The 14,027-nt window shown below is 38.8% G+C and overlaps 1 protein-coding gene across 1 annotated transcript in view; it reads right to left on the bottom strand.

Annotated features, from left to right (window-relative positions):
* The window catches only part of TTC4 (tetratricopeptide repeat domain 4), a 160,306-nt gene that overhangs the window by 117,142 nt on the left and 29,137 nt on the right, over positions 1–14,027 (bottom strand). The window lies entirely within an intron of this gene.

Raw genomic sequence — 14,027 nt, 5'->3', positions numbered from 1 at the left:
TCAGCCTAAATTGTGTGCAGGTAGTCGTTTAAAAACTACAAACAAACTGAGACTGTCACTATAAGTGTATTGCTTTGTTCAGTGGGGTCTGGGGGTAGGAGGGAGGGTAGGTGATGATGGTTATTCGAATGTGACATGCTTATTATGTTTTTGTCTTTCTTTTGGTTTTGAAAATGCAATTAAGAAATAAAAAAAAAACTACAAACAAAAACCAACCATCTCAGAACGTTCTCAGATGTTCCTTAAATCCATAAAGAAACCTCACAAACCTGTTTCTTCCCAGACCCTTGCCTGTTAGGTTAGATGGGTTATGTCCTTGGCAGTGATAGACATCCATTTTTGGTGCTCACTCTTCCGGAGGCGGCAAGGCATCCAAAGACATTTGGGCATCCAAAGCCTTGGGTTCTAGTCAGGAGGACATTCTGAAGTGGACTGATTTGTCAAAACATTTCAAGCTTTTATTGCAAACCTGTACATACTGCTTCTGTTGTAATAACTATGCTCTGAATAAGCATAATAGGAGCCTCCAGTCTTGCCATAAAATGTTGATTTTCCTAGTAAATATGAAGGAAAGTCTTAATTTTATTAGAAACACAGAGGTGAGTATTATCCCAGCGCTACAGTTCTATTGATCATGTTGTTTTCCCCATCCTTCAACATCCTTTTCTACATAAGATTTGTATGCGTTTTCACAACATCAACTAATCAACTTCCTCATAATCATGATCTCCATACGAACGTGCGTTTGCCCGTTTCCAGTTCCAGATTTTTGGACTTTTCGAAGGAAATGATTACTCATCGTTATCTATTACCACGGTGTCTCTCATTTTACCTATTTTTCATACTTCCTCGTGACTTCTCGCTCAAGAAAGGATACGGTTTGCACTGAAAACAGTTAATATAGAGGTTCTATGGGCCCGATTGATCAATGTTGGTTCTAATGTTTTATTCCCATTGGCTTCTTGTTTCCTAAGCCTCATGGGATTTTTAGTTTATGCAAAGTTCTTGAATGCTGTTGTTTAAATAAAGCAAGATTAGAGAAGCATAATACTCGCTTCTGTGTCTTTAATAAAATTAAGACTTTCCTTCATGTTTACTAGGAAAATCTACATTATAATCAACCAATTCACCAGTCACACACTTTGAATTCCTTGTTCATCAATCAACCACATAAATTCCCTTAACTTCTTAATTCCTTACCTCACGTCGCTCTTCCTCATTGCATCAAACATACAATTACAAACTGCGAGTCTACTATAGTGCCACACCTTCCCATTGCTAAGTTTGGCAGCACTGGTGTATACCTCCACAACTTCTAGCGGATCTAAAAACACATTCTCTCCCTTACTGGGCTTTTTTATTTTAACCCTAACCCAATAACGTTAATTGAAAGCATATTCCTTCACTCCCTTCCTTTCATCAAATCTCTTCTTATACTTAATGCCTGCCTACAAAATATTATTACCAATCCTCGTCCCCAACTTTGTTGTGAAGAATCTCACACGAAATAGTGAATAAGAGGTACGTTTATTGTACCCTCAGTGCTGAACTGCCGCCACTCGGCCAAGTAGTAGCAACGTACCATTTCAAATACAAACACTCTCAACAGAACTAATATGTATCAAACAATACAGTAAGAGGAGCGCAAGTCTAGTCACACGCTCAACATTCTAAATTAACATGATACCCTCCCTTGGAATTTTGTGATACTTTCCTTAGTTTCCAAGATTCTTACAGCGATTCCTCGTTGTCATTAGAGTGAACAGGGGTGGCTACCTGGCTTGCTGTGAGGTACAGACACTTTGAACAGGTTTCTTTAATGGGAAGCTGTGGAAAGCAAGGAAATGTCTGTGACAGACAACAAGAGAATGTCCCTTAGTGATAACAACTCATCACATATCTAAGAGATTCACCTTGGTATTAGGTTTGGACGAAACAGACCTACAATTAGCCTATGTTCCTATGACTTGGAGGGGCCCAGATGACCAATCCTTAGGGAGGAGTGAACCAATTGAAGACTTATTTAGGGAGAGACTAGAGAGAGTCTAGGAACATGATAGCCCCTACTTCTAGGAAGTAAGCAGCAATTCTGAACCTTTGAGATACCACCAAGCCACCTAGTTAAGGTTACTACATGTGTGGACAATGAGAGAAACAGATAAACAAGCATTGACAAGGTCGATGGGTCTGGCTTTAAATGAACGGTGTATGGTAATGTGAAGCATTACAAGTACATAGCATGGATATTTATTTATTTGGAAGCAAAGAACTGTAAAATAGTATTGGTGTAAGTTTAATGGTAAGATGACAGTTGCACTTTTAAGCAAGACCTGTATTGGTGACTGTCCTCCTCCCATCTGTGCTGTTACCAGAGAAAAACACCATAGATTATCTAGTTATCTAAGACACTTTATTATTTTTTTTTTTTTTTTTTTGTTAATCCTCATATTGCGAAATTTCTATGTATATGGAAAATTTGGTTTCTACCTCTGGAAATATTTTCCGTACCGTCACCGCCCGTTTCTCACTTGCCATATGATGTTCCTTCTCCTTGTTTTCTCAGAGGAGACCCCTTTGCCATTACATATCCACAAGTCTGTAGGCGAGGGAAGAGGGAGCTTAGCCACCTTGGCTACTCTTATGAGTATCATACTCATAATCCAGACTGTGTATTCGCTTAATCATAGGACAGAGTGTTATATCTTTTTTTTATGGGTTTACGTGTTTTTCTATAATTTCCCAATAATTAAACCTTTTACTCCTATGACCCCTTCTATCCAGTTTATTTGTTTTGATAACAGAATTCATCCATTCCTCATGTGAGGGGGCTGTTGGAACAATCCACTTAATGCATATTTCTCTTCTTGCTATTACCATTAATACAAAAAGTAGCTTTCTTTCCATTATTGTCAGCCCTATTTGATCTGTTGTGTTACCAATCCCAAAAAGAATAAGAAATTCACTTACTTCTAGATGTTTTCTGAATATCAGGTTTAGCGTCTTACCAACTGCTTCCCAGAATGTTCTTATTGTTGGGCATCTCCAGAACATGTGGATGTCATCTGCCCTTTCCTCCCCGCACTTCGGGCATTTCTTAATTCCTGCGTTTTTAAATTTTGAGAGTCTTTTCGGGGTCCAATAAGCTCTATGCAGGGTGTACAAATGATTTCTTTTCAGTCTTACAGATTTTAGTGTTGACCAGCATTTCTCTACTGACTCTTCCCATAGGTTCTCTAAATCATCCGTTTCCAAATCTTTTCCCCACGTTTGTATTGCTATTTGGTAGCTTTCTTCTTCTTCTGTTAAAAATGTCCAATACCATTTTGCTACCTCCTTTTTTATGGGTAAGGTTTTTGTCATTTCTTTTTCCAGATTTTTGCTGTCTTTATCCTGTGATGGTATTGTTCTTACCCAACTGTTCAACTGATAATATTTAAATTTGGATATTGTCCCATTAGTAATTTTATTTATTTCTTCCCAGGAGATCAATGTTGAGCCATTTAGTAGTTGACCCCAATAGTTGATGTTGTTTTGTCTTAGTGGATTTGCCATTACGTCTTTCAGACAGATCGGGGTTCCTGGAGAATTCCATATTGGTGCCAGTGCACTATAGTAGGGAATTTTTAAAGTCTGTCTAATTTGTAACCAGAGTTTTAATGCTTCTTTAAGGACCTTTAGTTTAACTTTTTTAAAGTATTTTTGATGTCCGAATTTGTACAAATAATGATCCTCTGCTTCTGTAATTATTTGCAAATATTCTGGGTAGTAATGGTGTATCCCCAGAAGATTCCTTATGTTTTTGAATTGGAATGCTTTGCAATATTCCATTAGATCCGGACTTGCAATACCTCCTTTCTCTTTTTTTCTCCTTAGCTTCCTCCATGATATTCTGGTTCCCTTAGATGCCCATATGAAACTTGATAGTTCTCCCTGTAATTTTCTGAGTTCAGTTTTTTTGAATTGCAGTGGAATGTTATTAAACAAAAAGGTAAATTTTGGGAGGATGTTCATTTTTATAATGTTTGACTTCCCTATAAAACTTAAGGGCAGACTAGACCATACTTTAAGTAGTTTCCTTACGTCTCGGGCTACTCTGTTTAGATTGTTTTGTGCTATTTTGTCTATGTTTTGATTTATCAAAATGCCCAAGTATCTTATCTCTTTTTTTATGTAGGGGCTTTGAAAATTGGTATTCCATGTCATTACTTCTGTTTTAGTATGGTTTACCAAATAACCAGAAACTTGTCCAAAATCAGACATGATATTTTCTATAGCTGGTTTAGATTTCTCATATTCCTCTGTAAATAGCATGAGATCGTCTGCGTATAATGCTAATTTTTTCTCCCAACCCTGATATTTAAAGGGGATTATATCATTACAGTTTCTAATTTTAGTAGCTAGGGGTTCTATATACAAGTTAAAAAGTAAGGGGGAAAGGGGACACCCCTGTCTCGTACCTCTAGCAATTTTTATGTTATTTGTAAGATTTCCATTTACCAAAATTCTGGATCTAGGGTTTTTATATATCTCACCTATCACATGAAGAAAGGGTTCCCCCAAATTGTTATTAGCCATTATACTATTTAGGAAAGCCCAGTTCACTCTATCGAATGCTTTAGCAGCATCGACCATTAGTATTGTTAGAGGATTGTTATTCGATATGGCTAAATCTATGGTGCTTATAAGTTCATGTGACAATTCATGTAGTTGTCTTCCCTTTGTAAACCCTTTCTGATCTGTATGTATGAGTTGAGGTATGATCTTTCCTAATCTTGTTGACATGATTTTAGTGAAAATTTTATAATCTGCATTGAGCAGAGATATCGGTCGATATGATTCGCATTTTTTAGGGTCTTTTCCTGGCTTTAGTAGTATTGTTATTATTGCATCGTTCCATGTATCTGGCAATGTTTCCTTCTGTGTTAATATTAAATTTGTTAATTCTGTTAATTGTGGAGCTAGTGTGTCTGTTAACATCTGATATAATTCATTTGGCAGTGTATCAGGTCCCGCTGCTTTCCCTTTTTTCAACGATTTTATTATCTCTTTAACCTCATTAGGTGTAATTTCCTTATTCAGCTCCCTTTTCTCCTCCTCTGATAATTTCAATATGGGCAAGTCTTGTATGTATTTTTCTATTTGATCTTTAGATGGATTTATATCTTCCGTGTACAACTCTGAAAAGAAAGTCTCAAACTCTTTTCTAATTTCATCCTCCTTCGTAGTTTGTCCTGTTTGATCCTGTTTACTTATGATGTTTATTTTGTTCCTTATACAGTCTGTCTTTAATTTCCATGCAAGCCATTTCCCGCACCCTTCTCCGAATTCATGTTTAGCCAACTTGCTTGCTTCCCATTTTGCTTTCATTCTGTCGTCAAGAATATCATTTAAACATTCTTTTTGTTTCTGTCTCTCTTTCTGCAGATTCTCCTTCCTTGTCAAATCCATTTCTGTGTATATTTGTGTGTCTAAGATGTTGATACCTCTCTCTATATCCAGTAATTCTTGTTTGAATTTCTTATTTCTGTACGCTCCCAAACTAAGTAGTTTACCCCTAATTACTGCCTTATACGTGTCCCAGGCTATTTGTTTGGAAGTTCCGGTTTTATTATTCTCAAAAAAGATTTCAGTTTCTTCTTTAAGGGATTGTACTATTTCTTGTTCGGAGAACATAGCTCTTTCCACTGTAAATCTTTTCTGTGTATATATTGTTTTAATTTTTAGTGTTAATTGTATGGCTGAGTGATCTGATAAATGAGCTGGAATGTGTATAAGATTTGATATGTTTGTTAGTAGATTCCTGTCTACTAGAAAAAAGTCTATTCTAGACCTGTGTCCTAGCCTTTTATTGTGAAATGTAAACGGTTGACTTTTGTCTCCTTTTTCTTTCCATACGTCAATTAGGTCTAGATCTCTCTTATATATGCTTAACCACTCTCTCATTTTCGGTAAATTAGATGAGTTAACATTCTTTCCTGGGGGAGACCTATCGTTTTTAAGATCTGGAATAAGATTAAAGTCTCCTCCTAGAATTACCGGGGTATCGGCTGTTAAAAGTTGTGTATACAAATTCTGTAAGGGCTCTGAATCATCAAGATTGGGGCCATAATATCCTGCTATTGTATATGCAGTATTTCCTAATTTTATTTTTGTTACTACCCATCTTCCTTTCTTATCAACTTGTGACGATTCAATATTTGCCTTTAGGGATTTTTTTAGAATGATAATTACCCCTTTAATATTACAACTTTGCTTTGTACATATATATGCGTCTACCCATCCTCTGTTTTTCATTTCCTGGTCCCATTCTTCTTTCAGTAAATGTGTTTCTTGAAGTATGATGATTTCACATTCAGATATTTTGAGATATTCCAAAATTTTATTTCTTCTGCTTTTTGTTCTCATACCATTAACATTCCAACATAATATTTTTATGGTTCTACTAGTCTCCCCCATTTTCTTTGATCATCATTTTTTTCCGGTAGGTTTCCTGATACGTTTCGGTAGCATTCGATTTTAATGTTACATTTTTCTTTTTCCATTTCTTTTCCAATATCAAGGATTTATTTTTTAGTTTTTTTTCCCCATTTTGCTCCCCACCCTTTTTTTGACTTTTGTTTTTTGTGCTTTTTGGTTTTAGTGATTTGTTCTTACCCTCCCCGGGGAAGCCTCCTTCTTCTTTTTTCTTAGGGGCTTTCATTTACCCCCTTTCCGCTCCTCTTCTTGGACCTGGGAAATATACTCGGAAGTCTTATGTGTTTTTTTTAGGTGTTTTATTTTTTGTCTATTATCTTTAACATTTGTTTTCATTTATATTCTATTTGCGGATAAAAGCGTTTTTTTCTTTTAAATTGTGGAATTTTCCATTTGGACAGTGTCTTTCATTAGACAAATCAGATTTTTTCCCTCTTCTGGATCTTTAATGTTCCTCATTTTATTTCTCCACATGATTCTTAAGGAGGGAGGGAACTTCATTTGTACCGTGGCCCCTAAAGATTGTAACTCTGGCATAAGTTTTCCTAGCTCCCATTGTCTGTCTTGAGACGCTTTGGACATGTCTGATCTAATTCGAAATGACCATGAGTCCTTTTTGAAGGTTCCCTCTTTCAGAGCTTCGCCCAAAATTCTCTCCTTTAAGGTATACGTTTTGAAATTTATAAGAATTTTTCTCGGGTTTTTTCTTTCTTTAGGCCTTCCATAAGGGTCTCTATGAACTCTTTGTATGTCTTCATTTAAGGATTCTGCTTCACACCAGGGGAAATGTTCCACAAGTAGTTCCACAATAAATTTCTTGATATCACTACCCTCTTTATTTTCTGGAACATTCAAAACTCTTATGTTATTTTTTCTGGCTTGATTTTCCAGAGATTCCATTTTTTCATTTATGGATTTCCCCTCTTGTCTCAGTGTGTAGATTTCCTTTCTGTTGCTTTCCACTCTATTGTTCAATTTAGCCACTTCTCCTTCTATAGCTGTCACTCTCTCCCCAAGTGCGTTCAGTTTACAATCCAATTTTTCACATACTTCTTGAATTTTGTCTTGTTTCGCCTCAGATATGGCGAATTTGTCCCTCATTTCATTCCATATTTTCTCAAGTATATCATTAGTTTGCCTCCTAGAACTTTTAGGGCTCATCAGACCTTCCTTCTCGGTTACTTGTTCCCCTGCTACCTCATTATTATCAGGCAACGTGTCTTCTAAATCTCTTTCTTCTTGAGTGGTGACTGAGGTAACCTTAGTTGTTGATACCCCTCCTTCAGCCATTTCTTGCTGCTCTTGCTGTTCTGTTTGAGGTATTGTTGTATCCAGTTTTTTTTCTTCTCTTCCAGCCTTAGTTACCGAGTTTAAAGAAAGTTTCGGGTTCGGAGTTTTGCCTTGTGAATTTAGGAGAGACTCCTTTTGTGAGACGCTATTTTCTTCCCCCTCTTCCTCCTGTGATGAATTTTTTCCTTTCAATTTATCCACTGCTGGTGCCAATGTATTTATATCCTCAGCCTCTTTTATCTTTTGTACCTGGACTTTAAAAAAAGTTCTCAAGGAAGGAGTAATTTTTATTTTTTGATTTGTATCAGCTTTATCTCCGGGTAGTTTTAGGATCTTTTTTGTGCGTTCTAGAGATGATTTTTTTGTCTTCCTTCTTTTAACTTCCCTGGGGGTGATATTCTTAGGGTATTGTTCTTGTTTAAGAAAGTTTCTGTTCCTAAGAGAATAAGTTGAGGTCCCAACCACTTCACTTTTCTCTTTCAAAGTGTCTAGTTTCTTTGTGTCATCTTTACCTTGGAGAATCTGTGTTTTAGCTTCTATTTCTTTTCCATTGCTCAAAGCTTTTATTTTATCCTCCTCCTCCTGTACCTTCTTATTCATGTGAATCTTAAAGCTGAACACTGCCTTTTTTTTCTGACTTATGGCTATGTTTTTCTCCAAAATCACTTTTTCCAGCGTCTCATTTAACTCTCCTGTCACCTCAGTCTGACCTGATTTTATTGCCTTACTGTTTATTTCATTTGCGCAAACTTCTTCTTGAGCTACAATTCCACTTGATACCACTCTCTGAGCTCTCTGTTCTCCCTCTCTACAGCCGTTACCTGTGCCGATGCTGATGCTGTCTCTGCCACTGATCCCTCGGAACAGGAAGCCCAGTCTTCCACACGCCCTTCTGTGTGCCGCTTTCGCTTTCCCTGCCTCAGCCCAAACACTGACGAGGCTCACGGAGTATTCCGGGACGATTCCCTGTCCCCCCGCCGAAGAAACAGCATTTCCTGCGGGCTCTGCCGCCAACACTTTCTCACAAAGGTAACCGACCATTTACCCCAACTGCTGAGTTTGCGAGGCTGCGAGGCTGCAAGGCTGCAAGGCTGTGAGGCTGTAAGCTAGCAATATGGCGTTTTGTCCGTTTTTACCATTGGGGATTATTTCGCCTCGTTCAACTTGTGCTCCGCTCCGCTTATATTCTGCCTCCCGTGTCTGTGATTCCGCTTATATCTCGTGTTCTCCGCTTCTTATTCTTATGGCTCTGTATACGCCATTGATTACACCTCGTAATCAGTATCCCAGGTCTCTTTGTGAGGAGCGCTCCGACCGAGCGTCTCACTCAGCCGCCATCTTCCCCCCCTCTCAAACATACAGACTATCTAAGACACTTTAATAGCATTACAATACCATGTGTATGCCCCTGAAAGTTCAAGCTCAGCCAGCCAGATAAATAAAGAAAATGCTCAAAGCTGGATGGCGAGCAAGCCCTTTTTTAGAGAAGCACACAAGTCCTCCCCAATCAAAACATGTACTTCTGACACCCAACATATGGGCAGAGCCAAAGCCCCTCATTTAGTGATGCTCATATCATTGTCGTATGACAGCTGTAATGTCAAGCCAGGCCATAAAAATGTGCCCACATTGATAAAGCTATGGCTCTATAGACGCCGTAGGACCTTCTTTGGTTACCCCATTAACCCATTCTAAACGTGCATATGCCAGCACTATCATAAGCACAATGATATTGACATGAGGAACAGTAGCAATCCAATTGAGTTTGAAAACTTTCCCCTGTCTCCCAACTCCATCCCCTACCCCCCAAGACACCAATCGTAGACAATCACCAATTCACAAGTTTTTGATGCGCAGTCAATTTGGACATGGAGGGAGACCTACTGCCATACTATGAAGGACATGTTTCATAAAGGGAACATTATGTTTTTTGCTTAAGGTCAAAAAGAATTCCGGATTATCAAACAAGATTTATTAAACTACTACCAGCTAAGTCCCGGGGTGCTGCACTTGTCGATCAAAGAAACACCCTAAATAACATGTGTTATGCAGTGTAACACTTCAAAGGAGGAGGGTTATATTAAATACACATACGTTTTTGAAGGAAGGGGAGATGTACCAGTAATGGCACTGCCAAGTGTCCAGGACCATGCACTTGGTAGAGAGATAGAGGATATTCTACATATAAAGCAATGCTGCAAACTTATGTTCAACTTGTACCTAACACTGCAAAGACTCCGAGTCATACCTGGATGCCTCAAATGAATGTTGAAAGTGTGGGACATAATCTGTGACAATGCATAGAGGGTTGCCATGTTCAAAATAAAATTTTTAAAAAATGAAAGTGGTCTCTAAGGATACCCTATATCAAAAAAAGCCATATGCCATTTACTGGGGCAGAGAGACACTAAAACAGAGGCAATGACTAGCAGAGATGAAGTCTTATTTGACCCTCTACTGCTTGCTGCAAAGCAACTAACAGCATCTAATTGGAAGTGGACAGAAGCACCCACAATGCTTAAATGGCATCACACGCTGCGGAACTTGCTAGCTATGGCAAAACTCATTATCGGAAGGGTCAAGAGAATTTCTGGAATATCTGGTAAATATTACTAAACCATCTGATAAAGACAGACAATACACTGATGAGACAAGTGCAGCAGTTCAAGTTCTTAGAGTTATACTGCTCTTAAGGCTTTACTAACAGACAATCAAGAGATATGGAGTGATGTCTGCTGACAAGATGACTTGACCTTGATGCGCCAACGGCTCTAGGGGAAGTTGTATTCGAAAAGTTAATTTTGTTATATATGTAATTAGAGATAAAATTGAAATCGAAATGAGATTGGCTGTTGGTTAGCTGTATTTACCAAATGTGTTGGCATAGTAAACATTCCTGTATACATTCCGATGCAACTTACATGATCAATAAAATCTGTAGGGCTAGAAATTATTTCAACAAAGGCATTTGTGCTTCCAGTTTTGAAGTCTTCATTGGACCCTGTAGCACTAAGTAACTATAGACCTACCTTTAATGCTAAGAAGTGGAGACAGAAATCAATGCCCAAACCTCTTCCTTCATTACTGAAAACGAACTACTTGATTCAGTTCAGGAAAAATCACAGACGTGAGATTGCTCTGGTTGCTGTCTAGGATGAATTGTACATGATTTGGATCAGAGCACACCTGTCAGATCATTACCAACTAAAGGCTTTTCACCCACACAAGACATCAGTATCCAGGCTTCTAGCTCGCTTACTGACTTGTTCCTTCGTCATCGTACTGGATAATGCTTTTTCTCCTCTTTATGTCTCAAGATTCCACATCTGTGGTCCTGAATCCTATTCCTGCATTTATCATGTGAAAGCACCATTGTGACCTGCCTTCCTCTACCAATCAAACTACCATCTCCTTCCGTTCAATCTGAGACTCTACTATGGCAACTCCCTCTACGTAGGAATAACAGCCCAATTCGGAACACAGTGACCAGGTTCATCCTCAACCTCCCCAGATGGACGCACATAGCCCCTCACCTCAGGAAACTCCACTGGCTATAAGTCATGAAGAGATGCCAGTACAAGCTACTCACCCACGCATACAAGGCACTACACAACGAAGGACCTGCGTACCTCAACCAACGTGTCACCTTTCACCAGACCACCAGGAAACTCAGATCCGGATCCCTCGTCCTAACTGCAACCCGTTGCATCCGTCGGACAAACTGCAGAGGCCGCTCATTCTCCTATCTGGCAGCCAAGACTTGGAACAACCTCCCCCTGCACCTCAGAGTCTCACCATTCCTCCAGCAATTTAGGAAGGACCGCAAGACCTGGATGTTCAACCAATAGGAGAACAGACGCCTGTTCAGTTCTGTCACAATACTGCAAATGTATCCTAGTTACAACACTGTAGCAGGCACCAGGTCTTGGAAGAGGTATTGTAGCAATTCCAAAATTGAATTGAAAGTTATGCTCTCGTATTTGTCACAATCTTATCCTTTTGCGAAGGAAGGTAACTTTTGGAATGTTTCCCAATAGCTTGAGGCTCCATCCCCTAAGTTATGCTCCCTTTCCATCACAGGGAAGATGCTCCACTGTTGGGCTATAGGGCAAGTGTAAGGCACTTCACCATTCAATATACTTGACTCTACATCCAAGCCTGTTGCTCAGCCATCACTTTGGTACAAGGGCAGCTTAGTTTTTGTTTAGCAGTGTCTTGTCTTTTGCAGCCCTCCACAGAAACCCTTACTCAGTTCTTCTGTATTCCTCCTTCTTGCTCTTCACTTTTTTAACATTTTAGGTCCTGTTTTTTAGGACTTTTGTGCAGACCGGAAGGGAAGCAATATTTTATGTGCTTAGTGCTGCAAGTACGCCTCTCTGTGCGCAGCTGCTCAGTCCTCGGCAGTGGTTGAGTCACGGTCATCTCTATTTTCATGGCTTATACCCAAGACTACTGCAGGTTACAGGATCAGCTGTGGCATGCGAGCCTCCCTCATGAAGCTCTCCCCCTTGTTGCACCAACTCGAAATCAGCACAATTGTTATTTTGGTTGTGGCATGTATCAGCATGTTTCACTCAGCTCCCCTCTTTCCCCCTCACCAAGCCAGCAGCTCCTCTTGAATGGATGCAGCATCTTAATTTTATAAATAAAGAGCAATTTCTTCTTCTCTTAATATTTCAGGAACCTTTTAAAAGATATACTCCAAACCACACAGAATTTCAGGTTGAACCAAGCACTGTAATTGATGTAAATGTGTTGATTATGAATAGTTCTTGCTGCGCACATGTGCAAATATTCCTCTGGGAATTTGGATTGGGAAACAAATTTTGGGCCAACCCTATAATTGATGACCCCCCTAACCAATCTTCATGAAATGTGGAAAATGTTTGAGGTAGACAAAAGTGTTATTTAAAGTTTTGTCGAAGAAGATTTAAGTTATTAAGTAAAACATTTTTCAAATGGACTAACTAATTAAACCTTAAGTACAGAGTTACTATTATCAATTCTGATATACACACACACACAACTTACATTGCTAGCTGGGTATTACTAAGAAGCAAGCAGCTTCATTACTGCTGCCACAAATGACTGATGGGTCAAAGGTGAAAACACACAAATTTACATAGCATCCAAATATCGGCGGTAGCATGGTTACAGCACACCCACACATACAGTGTAGGTCCTGATATTCAGTGCATTCATTTGGAAAGAACAAGTTCACCTCTTCATTCAAACACTTGGATTTGGTATTAGCAAAAAGACAGAAAGACATGATCAGAAGCTCCCATAATGGTCTCACCTTATTTAGGTAGGTGGGAGGCAAAAAAAGTTTACACGCATTTTACTTGTATTCGCGTATCTGTAACCTGCTTTAGCCACACCAATCCTGTTGCGCTGCTCAAGGGGATTTCAAAGATAGGATAAAGGCAGAATGACTCATCAAAATGCAAGCCCTGGATTACAGGCATTACAATGGTTTAAGATGTCACACATGCATTACAAACAAATAAATATTACCGGAGCGTAGTTTAGGCTAATGACTATGCCAAACATTTATTTCTTAGAACTGAACCAATAGGGTCTAGTCTGCACTGCAAGAGTGTATCACCAAGAAGCATGTTGATTATGTATTTGAGTGTAACAACATTTCAATTTCTACTCAACGTTGAAGAATTAAGTTTATTTTACAGTATTTATCTGTTCTAATAAATAAAAAGAACGAAGATCACTCAGTGTGACAAAGAATCATTTTTTGCTTTGGTTCAAGCTGCAGGTCTGGGGAAAATGTGTGCAGAAATTCCATCACAGACAATAATGGGGATGGGTAAAAGGGACAAAAACACATAAAAGGATCAATGAGCCAATTGACGATCAATGAAAAGAGACATCTATGAAGTGCAAACAGTAATGTACACCTCAAACTCTGGAAAAAACAACAATTAGTCTTTGGAATAGTAAACTGGTGGGTTATTAGAGTATGATATTTCAGGGGGGGGGCGTCACACAGGGGCCAAGAATACTGTTTTTGGTACTCCCATAAGAATTACATCTGATCTAAATATTCTACATCTAGGGTGGACCAGGGAAATATCAGCACTTATTTTATATACTTGGGTAACAGAGTTCCTAGTCCGGAATTTGCTTGAAAAAGCTTCTCCAACTACTGCAGCTGTAACAGCCCAAATGGAGAATGGAAAGACAGTGTTAACGCTGCAGTCAATCAGTGTTCCTGTCTTAATAAAATGAGATGGGGAAACACAAAC

The sequence above is a fragment of the Lissotriton helveticus genome, chromosome 1_2 (genome assembly GCF_964261635.1).
Source record: "Lissotriton helveticus chromosome 1_2, aLisHel1.1, whole genome shotgun sequence".
NCBI lineage: Eukaryota > Metazoa > Chordata > Amphibia > Caudata > Salamandridae > Lissotriton > Lissotriton helveticus.
Note: the sequence above shows the minus strand (reverse complement) of the source record. Positions and strands in the feature narration are given on the sequence as shown.